The sequence below is a fragment of the Solanum tuberosum genome, unplaced genomic scaffold (genome assembly GCF_000226075.1).
Source record: "Solanum tuberosum cultivar DM 1-3 516 R44 unplaced genomic scaffold, SolTub_3.0 scf00025, whole genome shotgun sequence".
Classification (NCBI taxonomy): Eukaryota; Viridiplantae; Streptophyta; class Magnoliopsida; order Solanales; family Solanaceae; genus Solanum; species Solanum tuberosum.
In genome coordinates, this window is record NW_006238951.1 from 281,932 (window position 1) to 292,815 (window position 10,884).

General features: G+C 34.4%; 1 long non-coding RNA gene across 1 annotated transcript; it reads right to left on the reverse strand.

Moving 5' to 3' along the window:
• Nucleotides 1-728: 728 nt before the first annotated feature.
• LOC107059548 (uncharacterized) lies at nt 729-6,724 on the reverse strand. The gene is made up of 3 exons (XR_001472717.1): nt 6,535-6,724; nt 6,365-6,444; nt 729-1,049 (listed from the first exon to the last, which is right to left on the reverse strand). It is a non-coding gene; the product is annotated as an uncharacterized lncRNA (long non-coding RNA).
• Nucleotides 6,725-10,884: the final 4,160 nt, after the last annotated feature.

The window sequence follows — 10,884 nt, forward strand, 5'->3', positions numbered from 1 at the left end:
GACAACTTGCCTTTGATTTTCTTTTTGGCAATTTGTCCTAAACTAATCAAAGCTCCAATGACTCCAACTCCACAATACCCATTTCTGAGGATCGAAATAACCATATGTCATCTAGAAGCTAGTAACCATGACAATATGTTACTTAACCTCATTCATAGAATTTGCCTTTCATTAGTTAAGTGACCTTGAAAAACTCTTTCTGAAATATTGACCTACCTAATATCTTTCCTACAAATAAAAAAGAATATAGTATTAAAAAACTTTTAATTAATTTTGGCGACCAACTAGAGCTTTGACGGCTGTGATTTGCTACATGTTACCGTCCGAAGGCCAGCCACCCTAGATGGCTGGGTTGGATCCTTCATCATCACTCAATTTTCCACCATTAAATATCAAGACTGTATCGAACATCCATACAGCTCCAATTAAAAATTCGTTTGCAGATATTATCAAAGGTCATCGACTGAAAAATATGATAGGCAAAGGGAAATCCATTGCAGATGTAGAACCCATTCCACAGAAAAAGCCAAACCTAGTAGGAGGTATTCCTACTATCTCCTAGACTGCTAGTGAAATACAAAGAATGAATATCTTAGAGAATTTGCAACTTGTTGTGGTGGGTAAATTATCCTATGGAGCCCCTGATATTTATGAATTACGATCCTTGATTCCAAATCAATATGGGATACCAGGGGGGTGTCAGATTGGATAACTTCATAATAGACATATCTTAATGAGATTTGATCGTATGGAGGATTATATTAAGATACTGTCTAAAACTTCTTATTACGTAATTGCAAAGGATGGAATTGCATATCAAATGAGGCCATTTATATATGATGCAAACTTCAAACCAAGTGAAGAGACGATGAAGGCTACGACTTGGATCTGTTTTCCTGATTTATTGCCAACTTTGTTTGTGAAGGAAGTATTGTTCACTCTTGCGTATGTGGTTAGGAAACCTCTTCAGTTAGACCTGGAAACAATAAATAAGACGCATCCAAGTTGTGCAAGGGTGAAGGTCCAAGTGGATCTGCTTACTGAAAAACCTGAATTTGTGCAGATGCAGTTAGAAAATGAGAACACTCTTGAGAATAGAGTTGTTACAGTTAAAATTCAGTATGCTTCATTACTAGTTTATTGCAAAAAATGTAAATTACAGGGTCATGGTGAAGAAGAATGCAGGGTACTTCATCCAGAGTTGGTACAACAACATGAAGACAGACCAAAAGCATCACAACATGCAAATAATATGCAATTTTACAAAGGAGCTGTAAAGAGGAAATGGAAGTCTACTAATAGAAATTTTACAAAGAATGCTGGAGAATTAATGAGTAATAAGGTTCAAGAGAGTGAGGGGACACTAAAAAACTATAATTCTTTTGAGGTGCTTGATCAGCCATTAATGAAAGAGGTGGAACTTGTTTCAAATCACAGTCATAATCTTCAAGGAGGAGTGGAGGGGGTAACGAGTGAATATATTCATGAGCCTGTTAAAGTTGGAGGTAAAATGGAGGTAACAGAAGTAGAAAGTGGGGACAATAGTGCAAGTGACAAGGGGACTTTGGTGCAAATGGAAGATGTTATGATGATTGATGCAGGGGTCAATAATGAAGTGAATTTGGAGAGTGAGGATTGAAGAAAATAATGCTGAATTAGCTCATCAACAGCTGTCCAGCGAGCAACTGGACAATAGCTTGTTACATGCTTCTTTTTCAAATTCCTCTACAAATGTTGGAGCCAAAAGAGGAGAGGCATCCACCTCAATTGCAGGGGTCTGTATAATTGACAAGGGAGGAGGAGGAACACAAAAATCAGGATCTAGAAGTGGTTTGTTTTAAATCACAACCTGTTCAAACCTTACATGAGATAGTGTCACCCCAAGGGGTTGTGGAGGGGCAAGAAATGGTTAACAGTAGTGCAATAGAAAATAGTGAAGAAAAAGAAGTTTTGCATATTGAATATAAGGTTTTTCAAGAAGCAGGGATCTCACTTTCATCAGCAGTAACAATTAGAGGCAAAAGTAAAGGGGAATTTTTACCTACAAAATCAAATCCTAGAAGGGGGACCTGAAACGGGTATAAATGATGATGAAGACTTTGTTTCAGAATGTGAGGTCGATCAGATCTCAAAATTCATTCCATAGAATTCAAATGTTACACAGATTTCACAAGTTTTCTATCATTGCTTTGATGAAGCCTTTTCAAAATATTAACAATATACAAAGGTTCAAAAGGAGATTAGGCATGGAGTATGCTAATTATAATTGAAATGGCACAATTTGGATATTCATTAAAGAGCATATTCAGGTGGGAGTGATGTCTGATACAGAAAAGATGCTGACACTTGGTTAATTTTTCATGAAACCAATAATTCTTTGATTGTGTCTATAGTTTATGCCAAGTGTGATGTTGAGGAAAGGGTTCAATTATGGGATGAGATTTACTGTATTAGTAATGCTAATCAGAATTCTCCTTGGTTGATTAGGGTGATTTTAATGTCATTATGAGTGAATAGGAGAGGATTGGTGGTCTGCCTGTATATCCTAATGAGTTTGAGGATTTTGCATTTTGTGTAAATTCTTGTGACTTGGTGGAAATCAATTATAAAGGGGACCCTTTTACATGGTGGAATGGGAGGATTGATAATCAATGTATATTCAAAAGGCTGGACAGATACATGATGAATAATGACTTTTTGGGATCCTTTGGGATGGTAGAAGTAGAACATTTGGTAAGAGCAGGGTCTGATCATGCTTCTATGTTACTCTCTTCTGGACAGAAGAATAATGTTCCTAAAAGACCTTTCAGGTTCCTTAAATTTTGGACTGAAAGATCATAGTTCCAACAGGTAGTGAAGGACAGTTGGGTTTTTGAAGAGGTTGATGTATTTATAAATTTGAAACAAAAGCTGAAAAATACCAGAGTTGCCTTGTCTAGTTGGAGTAGAGTGGCTTTTGGTGACATTTTCAAGCAACTTGTTATTAGGGAAGAGATTGTAAGGGTGAAGGAGCAATTATTTGAAGATGCCCCAACAACAGATAATAGAAGAATTCTACATTAGGCTCATGCAAAATTGAAAAAATATGTACATTTTGAGGAAGAGTATTGGAGACAGAAAGCTAGAATTCAATGGTTTGTTAAAGGGGAAAAAATACTAGATTCTTCCACAGCTTGGTGAGAGGTAGAAGGAAAAGATTGAGCTTAAACAGAATTCAGAACATGGAAGGTGAATGGATGGAAGGGGAAGATCAGGTGGCAGCAGCTGCTCAGTAGCTTTTCAAGAAGCAATTCACAAGCAACTATATTATGGAGGAAACCCCAATATTGAGATATGTTCAGAAGAGTGTTACTGATGATGACAATTGCAAGTTAAATGCACACCCTACTAAGAATGAAATAAAAAATGTAGTGTTTGCTCTCAATGGGGACAGTGCTAGTGTCCCTCATGGGTTCACTGGTCATTTTTATCAACAATTTTGGGATACTGTTAGTGATGATGTGGTTAAAGTGGTTGATGCTTTCTTTTCAGGTGCTACACTTCCTAAGTCTATTACTCACACTAACCTGGTTTTATTGCCTAAGAAAGAAGATATTCAATCTTTTTCAGACTTAAAGACCAATTAGCCTGAGTAATTTTCTTAACAAAGTAATTTCAAGGGTGATGAATGATAGAATTGGGATTCTCCTTCCATCTTTGATTTCACAAAACCAATCTGGTTTTGTAAAAGGAAGAAGTATAACAAAAAATGTGTTGCTTGCTCAGGAGATTATTTCTAATATTAGTAAGTGAGGTAAACCTGCAAATGTGGTGATCAAGTTAGATATGTCAAAGGCTTATGACAAAGTGGAGGTGTTGGAGAGAATGGGTTTTGATTTGTTGTTGTGGATAGAGTTTGGAGACTGGTTGCTAACAACTGGGGTACTCTATTCTTATAAATGGGCAGGCTACTGGCTTCTTTCACTCAATTAGGGGGTGAAGCAAGGGGACCCCCTATCCCGTTCCTTGTTCATTCTAACTGTTGAAGCTCTCTCTAGAAGTTTAAATGCTTTGTGTTGCAATGAGGTCTACAAGGGTTATGAATTACCAAAATGGAGTGATAACATTAATCATCTTACTTATGCAGATGATACTATTATTTTCACGCCAGCAGATAGTACATCTTTAGAGCTATTGATGACGACTCTGAGGGATTATGAGAAGCAATCAAGTCAAATGATTAATATAAAAAAAAGCTCATTCTTTGTTTTTCACAATACAACAACTAAATTAATTTATGACATTGAAATGAACACTGGTTTTTCTAGAGGGAATTTTCCAATTATGTATTTGCGTTGTCCCATTGGTCATGCCAAGAAGAAAAAAACACACTTTGCAGAATTGATGAAAAAGGTGCATCAGAAGCTTCAAGCTTGGAAAGGGAAGTTCTTGTCATTTGGTGGTAAGGCTGTTCTAATTCAAAATATGTTAAACATCATCCCTATATATCTCTTATCTGCTATTATTCCTCCAAAATGTGTTATACATGATTTGCATAGAGTTTTTGCTAAATTATTTTGGAGGTTTAGGGATGTGGGCAGTAACATGCACTGGGTGTAAACCCAAGGAGGAAGGGGGTTTGGGCTTTAAATCCCTTTTTGATGTTTCTAAAGCTTTATTTGCAAAACTATGGTGGATATTTAGAACACAAAAGTCTTTGTGGTCTAATTTTATGTGGAATAAACACTGTAAAAAAGAGAGGCCTCAAATGGTGGAATGGAAAAGGGGTTCTCTAACTTGGAAGTATATGCTGGAAGCTAGAGATTTGATTGATCAACATATTTGGTGGGAACCAAAATGTGGACATTCAAGTATCTGGTATAATAACTGGTCACAATTAGGGGCTATTCAAAGATTATTCCTATTGACTCTGCTAGAAATGTACAATTGGAAGAGGTCAAACAATGCTTCTTGAATGGAGAGTGGAATTCTGAATTATTGCAATTAAGTTTTGGGGAAGATTTCAGTAGACATGTAAGTCAACTTCTTAGGAGTACTGAGGTTGAGGAGCAGTGGGATAATCCTTGGTGGATGCTGCATGCTACTGGAAAGTTCACAGTTGGATCTGCTTGGGAGTTTCTAAGAGATAAAAATGAAGCATGTGTGAACTACAAGCATATTTGGATTACAGGAATTCCTTTTAAGGTTTCACTCCTTACTTGGAGAATTTGGCAACACAGGCTTCCAATTGGTGAAGTTCTAGTTAAAAAGAGAATGTGTGATGGAGTGGAATGTGAATGATGCGCAGATGGAGTTTTGGAGACTATTGAATACTTATTCATTAGATGTTCAGATTCTAACTCAATATGGAAATATTTTGAAGGTACAGTGAGAGTGGAGGGTCCATTAATTCATCTAAAAGATACTGTGTATAAATGGTGGAATGCAAAATGTTCTGCAGAACTTAAACCTCTGATAATGGCTATTCCAATGTTTATTTTTTGGCAAGTATGGAAAAGAAGAAATTCTAAGAAGTTTGGTGGTGATATGCCTTATATGAGCATGAGGGGAGGAATTTGCAGTAATTTAATCCCATTGGCTAAGCAGAGATATCCATGGATGCAGAATATGCCCAATAACTGGCCTGAAATTGTAAGATTGTTGACTGAATATAATCCTAAGGTAGGCTGTAAAGTGGTTTACTAGAAGTTACCTAAGGAAAATTATTTTAAGTGCAGCATAGATGGGGCTTCCAAATGTAACCCTGGACCAAGCTCTTCTGCTTTCTGTGTTAGTGATGATCCAGGCAATCTAGTATATGCTGAAGGAAAAAGGATTGGAGTATCAAACAATTTAAAAGCTGAAATAATAGCTACGAGACTAGGGCTGGAGTATTGTAGGATTCACAATCTATTTCCTTTCGTTCTGGAAACAGATTCATTAGCTGTCAAAAAGATGGTAGAAGGAGATTGGCACATTCCTTGGGAGGTGTCACTTGAGATTAACAGAATACGAGTTCTTAAGGAAGGATTGAATGTGGCCATTGAACACACATTGCGAGAAGGAAATAAGCTGGCATATTTTATGGCTAGCATTGTGTTTTCTTTTGCAGGTACAGAACTCATAAGTTATAATAATTCTCAAGCATTACCTAGGGAAGCTAAGGCATTATTAAACTTAGAGAAAAGACAGACTCCTAATCTAAGGATTACTATGCGCCAAAATGGAAATTATACAAATAATGGATGAACCAATATAGGAATTATGGTTACAGTGGTACATAATGACAAAAGTTAAGACATTGCAAACACAAGATGGAATTGAACGGAGAAGCCGATAACACAAGCAGAGACACGCAACAAAATAGCACAGAAACGCAGATTACCTGAAGAAGATCATTGTAGATTTGTCCAAAAGTTGTAGGCAGTGGTATTAGCTCCATTGATTGAGCTCAACCTGTCACAACTAAGGGACGAAACATACGAGGGTCTGAATCAGGTAAGAATTAATAGTGAATATAGAGTATAAATCGAGGGAGTGACGCCGTCGTGTAACCTGAACATTCAACTAAATGTCGTTGAGTTGGAGAAGTCTTCGTTTGGGATGATTTCATGATGTTAGTGAGACTTGTTAACGTCTGATATGAAATACACCCAAAGCTTGACGTACCAATTTAGTCGTTTTCGGTTCATGGCGATGGTTATGGAGGATGAAGCTTACACTAGCAATGGGAGCTGCAGGTAGGGCTAATTTGGGGAAGATGACTCGCCCCTTTCCCTTTCCTAATTTGTTCCCTTTTTTTTCCTAATTGTGGAATAGGTTTTTGTTTTGGATATTGGACCGGGTCCTTTTTGGGCATAGTCATGCATGTAATCTTGTTCTTTATATATCAAATGGGCTTTGCCCATCCGTTTTAGAAAAAAAACTAGTTAAATAAAATAAATAAGTTGATAACTAGCATTAATAAAATTAATATATATATTAGTTATACACATCTTAGATGAAAGATTATACAATGTAATAAACAAAGGCCAACATGAATATGGTGCAGTTGAAACAGAAGTGAGGCGAAATTCATCTGCACATAAGCCTAACCTAATGTTCCTTGGTTCAACTGTAAAATTTGAATAAGTTTTATCAAAATGCTTCCAAGACTCTCCATTTGATCGATGACACAAAACAGTTGATGGTTATTTTTTTGTTTCATAGTGTCATCTCATATGTAGGGTAGAACACTTGATGCATACAACCTCTTCGACTTTGGTATAAGAGCTAAATAATGCATTGTCCTAATAGAAACTTTAATTTATTTCTATGAGAACCACGCTTTGAGAGAGCTGTCTACAAAACTTGTAAAATTCTAGATCAACATTATTCTTATAGTATAGATGCAACCATTTTTACAATAATCGGTTCTAATTGACGAGAGTCCTAACTTAGACATCAATTTCTTTATCTTATAGAAAGAATCAGGAACCTCTAGAATCAAGTCAATTAACTCTTAAATAAGGTCTATCACAAAGTCCATTGTTCCTTGAGCAATATTCCAATCTAATTTGATAATTACTAATCTAGTTGTAATAGACAGTTAAGAGTGTGGACTCCCATCACACAAAAAACGACTATCAACATATAATCGTTCACAAAAATGAAGTGATTCTTCAACATTTTTCTTGAATTCAAAATTGAAAAGCATCCCAAAAACAATCTGAATCATATTATTCATTCTAAAACCTTGGACATAATTATGTTCCACAAACCTATTATTTCATTGACCAAAAATATAATAAATTTATCATTACTCTCTTTCACCATGAACTACATCAGAATAAATGCATGTGATGTAAGTTTGACTTTGTATTTGATTGTTGGTATCAAAGAGAACCAAACTCTTTAAATATAATGAAACATAATTGAGTTCTTTATTAATTAGTTATGTTTTTAGTTTCTATTTGGATGTTGGCTCGTTATGTTGCTGCCACTTTGACACGCGTTTTAATTGTATGTTGGATGAGTTAGTTTTATTGCACTTTTATTAATTTTAATTTTATTTATTGACTAGGGAGACAAAATTTCAAATAAGGAAATTCAATAAAAAAAAAAGAAAAAAAATTATATCAAGAAGATTCATTAACTTACATAAAAGCAAAAAAAATAAAATTATTCTATTCACATGGTATATCTTTTAATGAAGATGTTAGCACTCCTCTGCTTACATCTCTCTACCTGCTATTTTTCACTAGCACGAATATTTATTAAGTAGATTTATTTTGTTAATTATAGGTGCTCGTGTTGAATCTTGGAGTCAAAAGTAGAGGAAGAAATTAAGACGCTGCACAATATGGTTTGGCAATGTAGTTGTGGACGTAATGGCGAAGTCAGAAATTGTATGAAAGATGTTAAAGATTTGATATATATGTATAAAAACTAATTTGTGATCTCTATACTTCGTATAATTTTTTTTTTCTATATATATTATATAATTTTTTGACGAAGGATGTCCGACTGGCCACCCTGAGCTATATATGGCTATGCCACTGCATGGACGATAACTATATTGTTGTTGGCCCAAGATCCAACCAGCTTATGCAACCTTGACTTTATGCTTTCTCGTATCGATAAATTTGAGCCAATCAGTGTAGTTTCAGACACACCTTTTTATTCATTATGCATTTACAAATAACACTATAATAGATGTGTCAATTGAATTGAGGGTTTAGAGTCAAACTTTATTTAAAGACGCCTTTTAAAAATAATTTGATATATATTTTAAATTAATTAAAAGCTTCTATACTCAGCAAACTAATGATTCCTTTGGACAAATGATGATCAATCTCTAATTAACCTATTAAAAGTCAATGAAACACGATGTTTAATAATGCTTTACTTATGTAAATATACCATATCTCTCGCTGAGCTCGCTGAGACAATGTTTGTTACTTACATTGTATCCTAAGGAAACATATAATGTTTGTTCCTTATTAATTAATCACATGGTTCTCGATACATGCTAGATCCATTAATTATAACATGAATTGTATTCGAAACACTTTCCTCACTTAGGAATGAACCTTAATATACATATGCAATTTAAATTAATTAAATTCTATCTATACATATACGGAGAATGATTTAAATCTTATCTTAATTTTGTTGGGGTGTTATAATAAGGCATACTTGAAACTTCAAGAAAAATAGTATATTAATATTGTGTTGCTAGGATCTAGAATGTCTTTACAAATGAGTGAAGTAAACTATCTATAAGTTACAACGGGACATAAGCTAATGTCGTTACAATGTTGGTTACTTACATTGTATCCTAAAGAAACACAGGAACATGTTTCATGCAAAGATTTGCAAAACATGTTTATAATATTAGTGCTTGCTTCTTTATTAATTAATAACATGGTTCTTTGTATATGCTCATCCATTAATTATAACATGAATCATAAATATTTTTCATATAAGTGTAGTGTCAGGGTTAACTTGCCTTCGATCTCTATCAAAATTTGAACAAATGGAATAGAACTAATATTAGTAATAATTAAAGAAAGCTCTTTTAGACTAATTAAGTCACATAATGTGTTCTATGAATTGTAATGCATGTTGCACTTAGGGTAATTTAGTGATCAATGAAGTGAAATGAAAATCATGAGATCTTGAGTTTAAATTCCAACAAAAAAACAAACTCCACCTGTTCAAATATTGATAGGGATCGAAGGCAAGTTAGCCCTAACACCACAATTTTAAGAAAAAAAATTATGATTCATGTATATATTAATCTTTTTTCACATATTTAGTCAATGATGTTCTTACAAATTGTGTTCTATTAAATTTAAAATTAATTAAATTGAACTATTATTGATTTTAAAAAACATATATATCAATTACTTTCTACAATACTAGCTACAAATATTTGTTTATTAATTAATATATGTTCAAGGAATAATATGTATCTGAAATACCTAATTTAATGGCATATACTTATCCTTTATTAGCTTTTAGTTTTGATGATTAAATTTTATTTTAAAATTAATTTGACTTTGTATTAGTCACGACCCGAGTTTACACCCTGGACGTGGCCGGCACTCGAGAACCATTGTAAGTCTTCGAGCGAATCATCATCCTGGCTGGCTACAAGTGGAAGACTAACTCAAGCATACAAAAGCTTAAAACTTGAATAAATTCAACAAACTTCTCAACTCTGTCTATCTATGAAGCCTCTACTATTACAGAAGGATATCGGGACAAGACCCACGACATCTCAAAACTACTAACTGTAAGAGAAAGATGAAGTCCTTTGAAATATAAGAAGGCTCACCAAAGCTGACTGGAATATCACATGACCCCAACGGAACGCATCCTGAATACCTGTATTTGCATCATGAAATGATGCAGGACAAATGGCTGAGTACATGGAATGTATGAGCATGTTAGGGGAATTCTATAGCATAAACATAAGCTTGAACTAATGGAAAAGAAACATACTTACCTCTTCTCAACTTACTCAACTAAACTCAATGAAACATAGTTCAACTCAATAATAAGATACTCAACTCAGTGAAACATAGTTCAACTCAACTCAGAGAAATATAATTCAACTCAACTCAGAGAAAATAGGGTTCAACTCAATAATAAGATACTCAACTCTAGATACTCAACTCTGAATAAAGCAACAATAAAAGATGCAATATATGAAAAGCTTTTAAAACAGTAGATAGCAACTCAATGTATTGAAGAATACAATAATAACTTAGTTTGTGTATAGAAATACAATATAACTTTTTGGGAGATTCTCTAACTGACAACCATCGGTATGAGCTATGTGATGATACAACGTCTAGCCCATGCTGTCAAAACTGTCATATACTTTGCTGGGGTATAGAACCTACTACTAAGTGGATC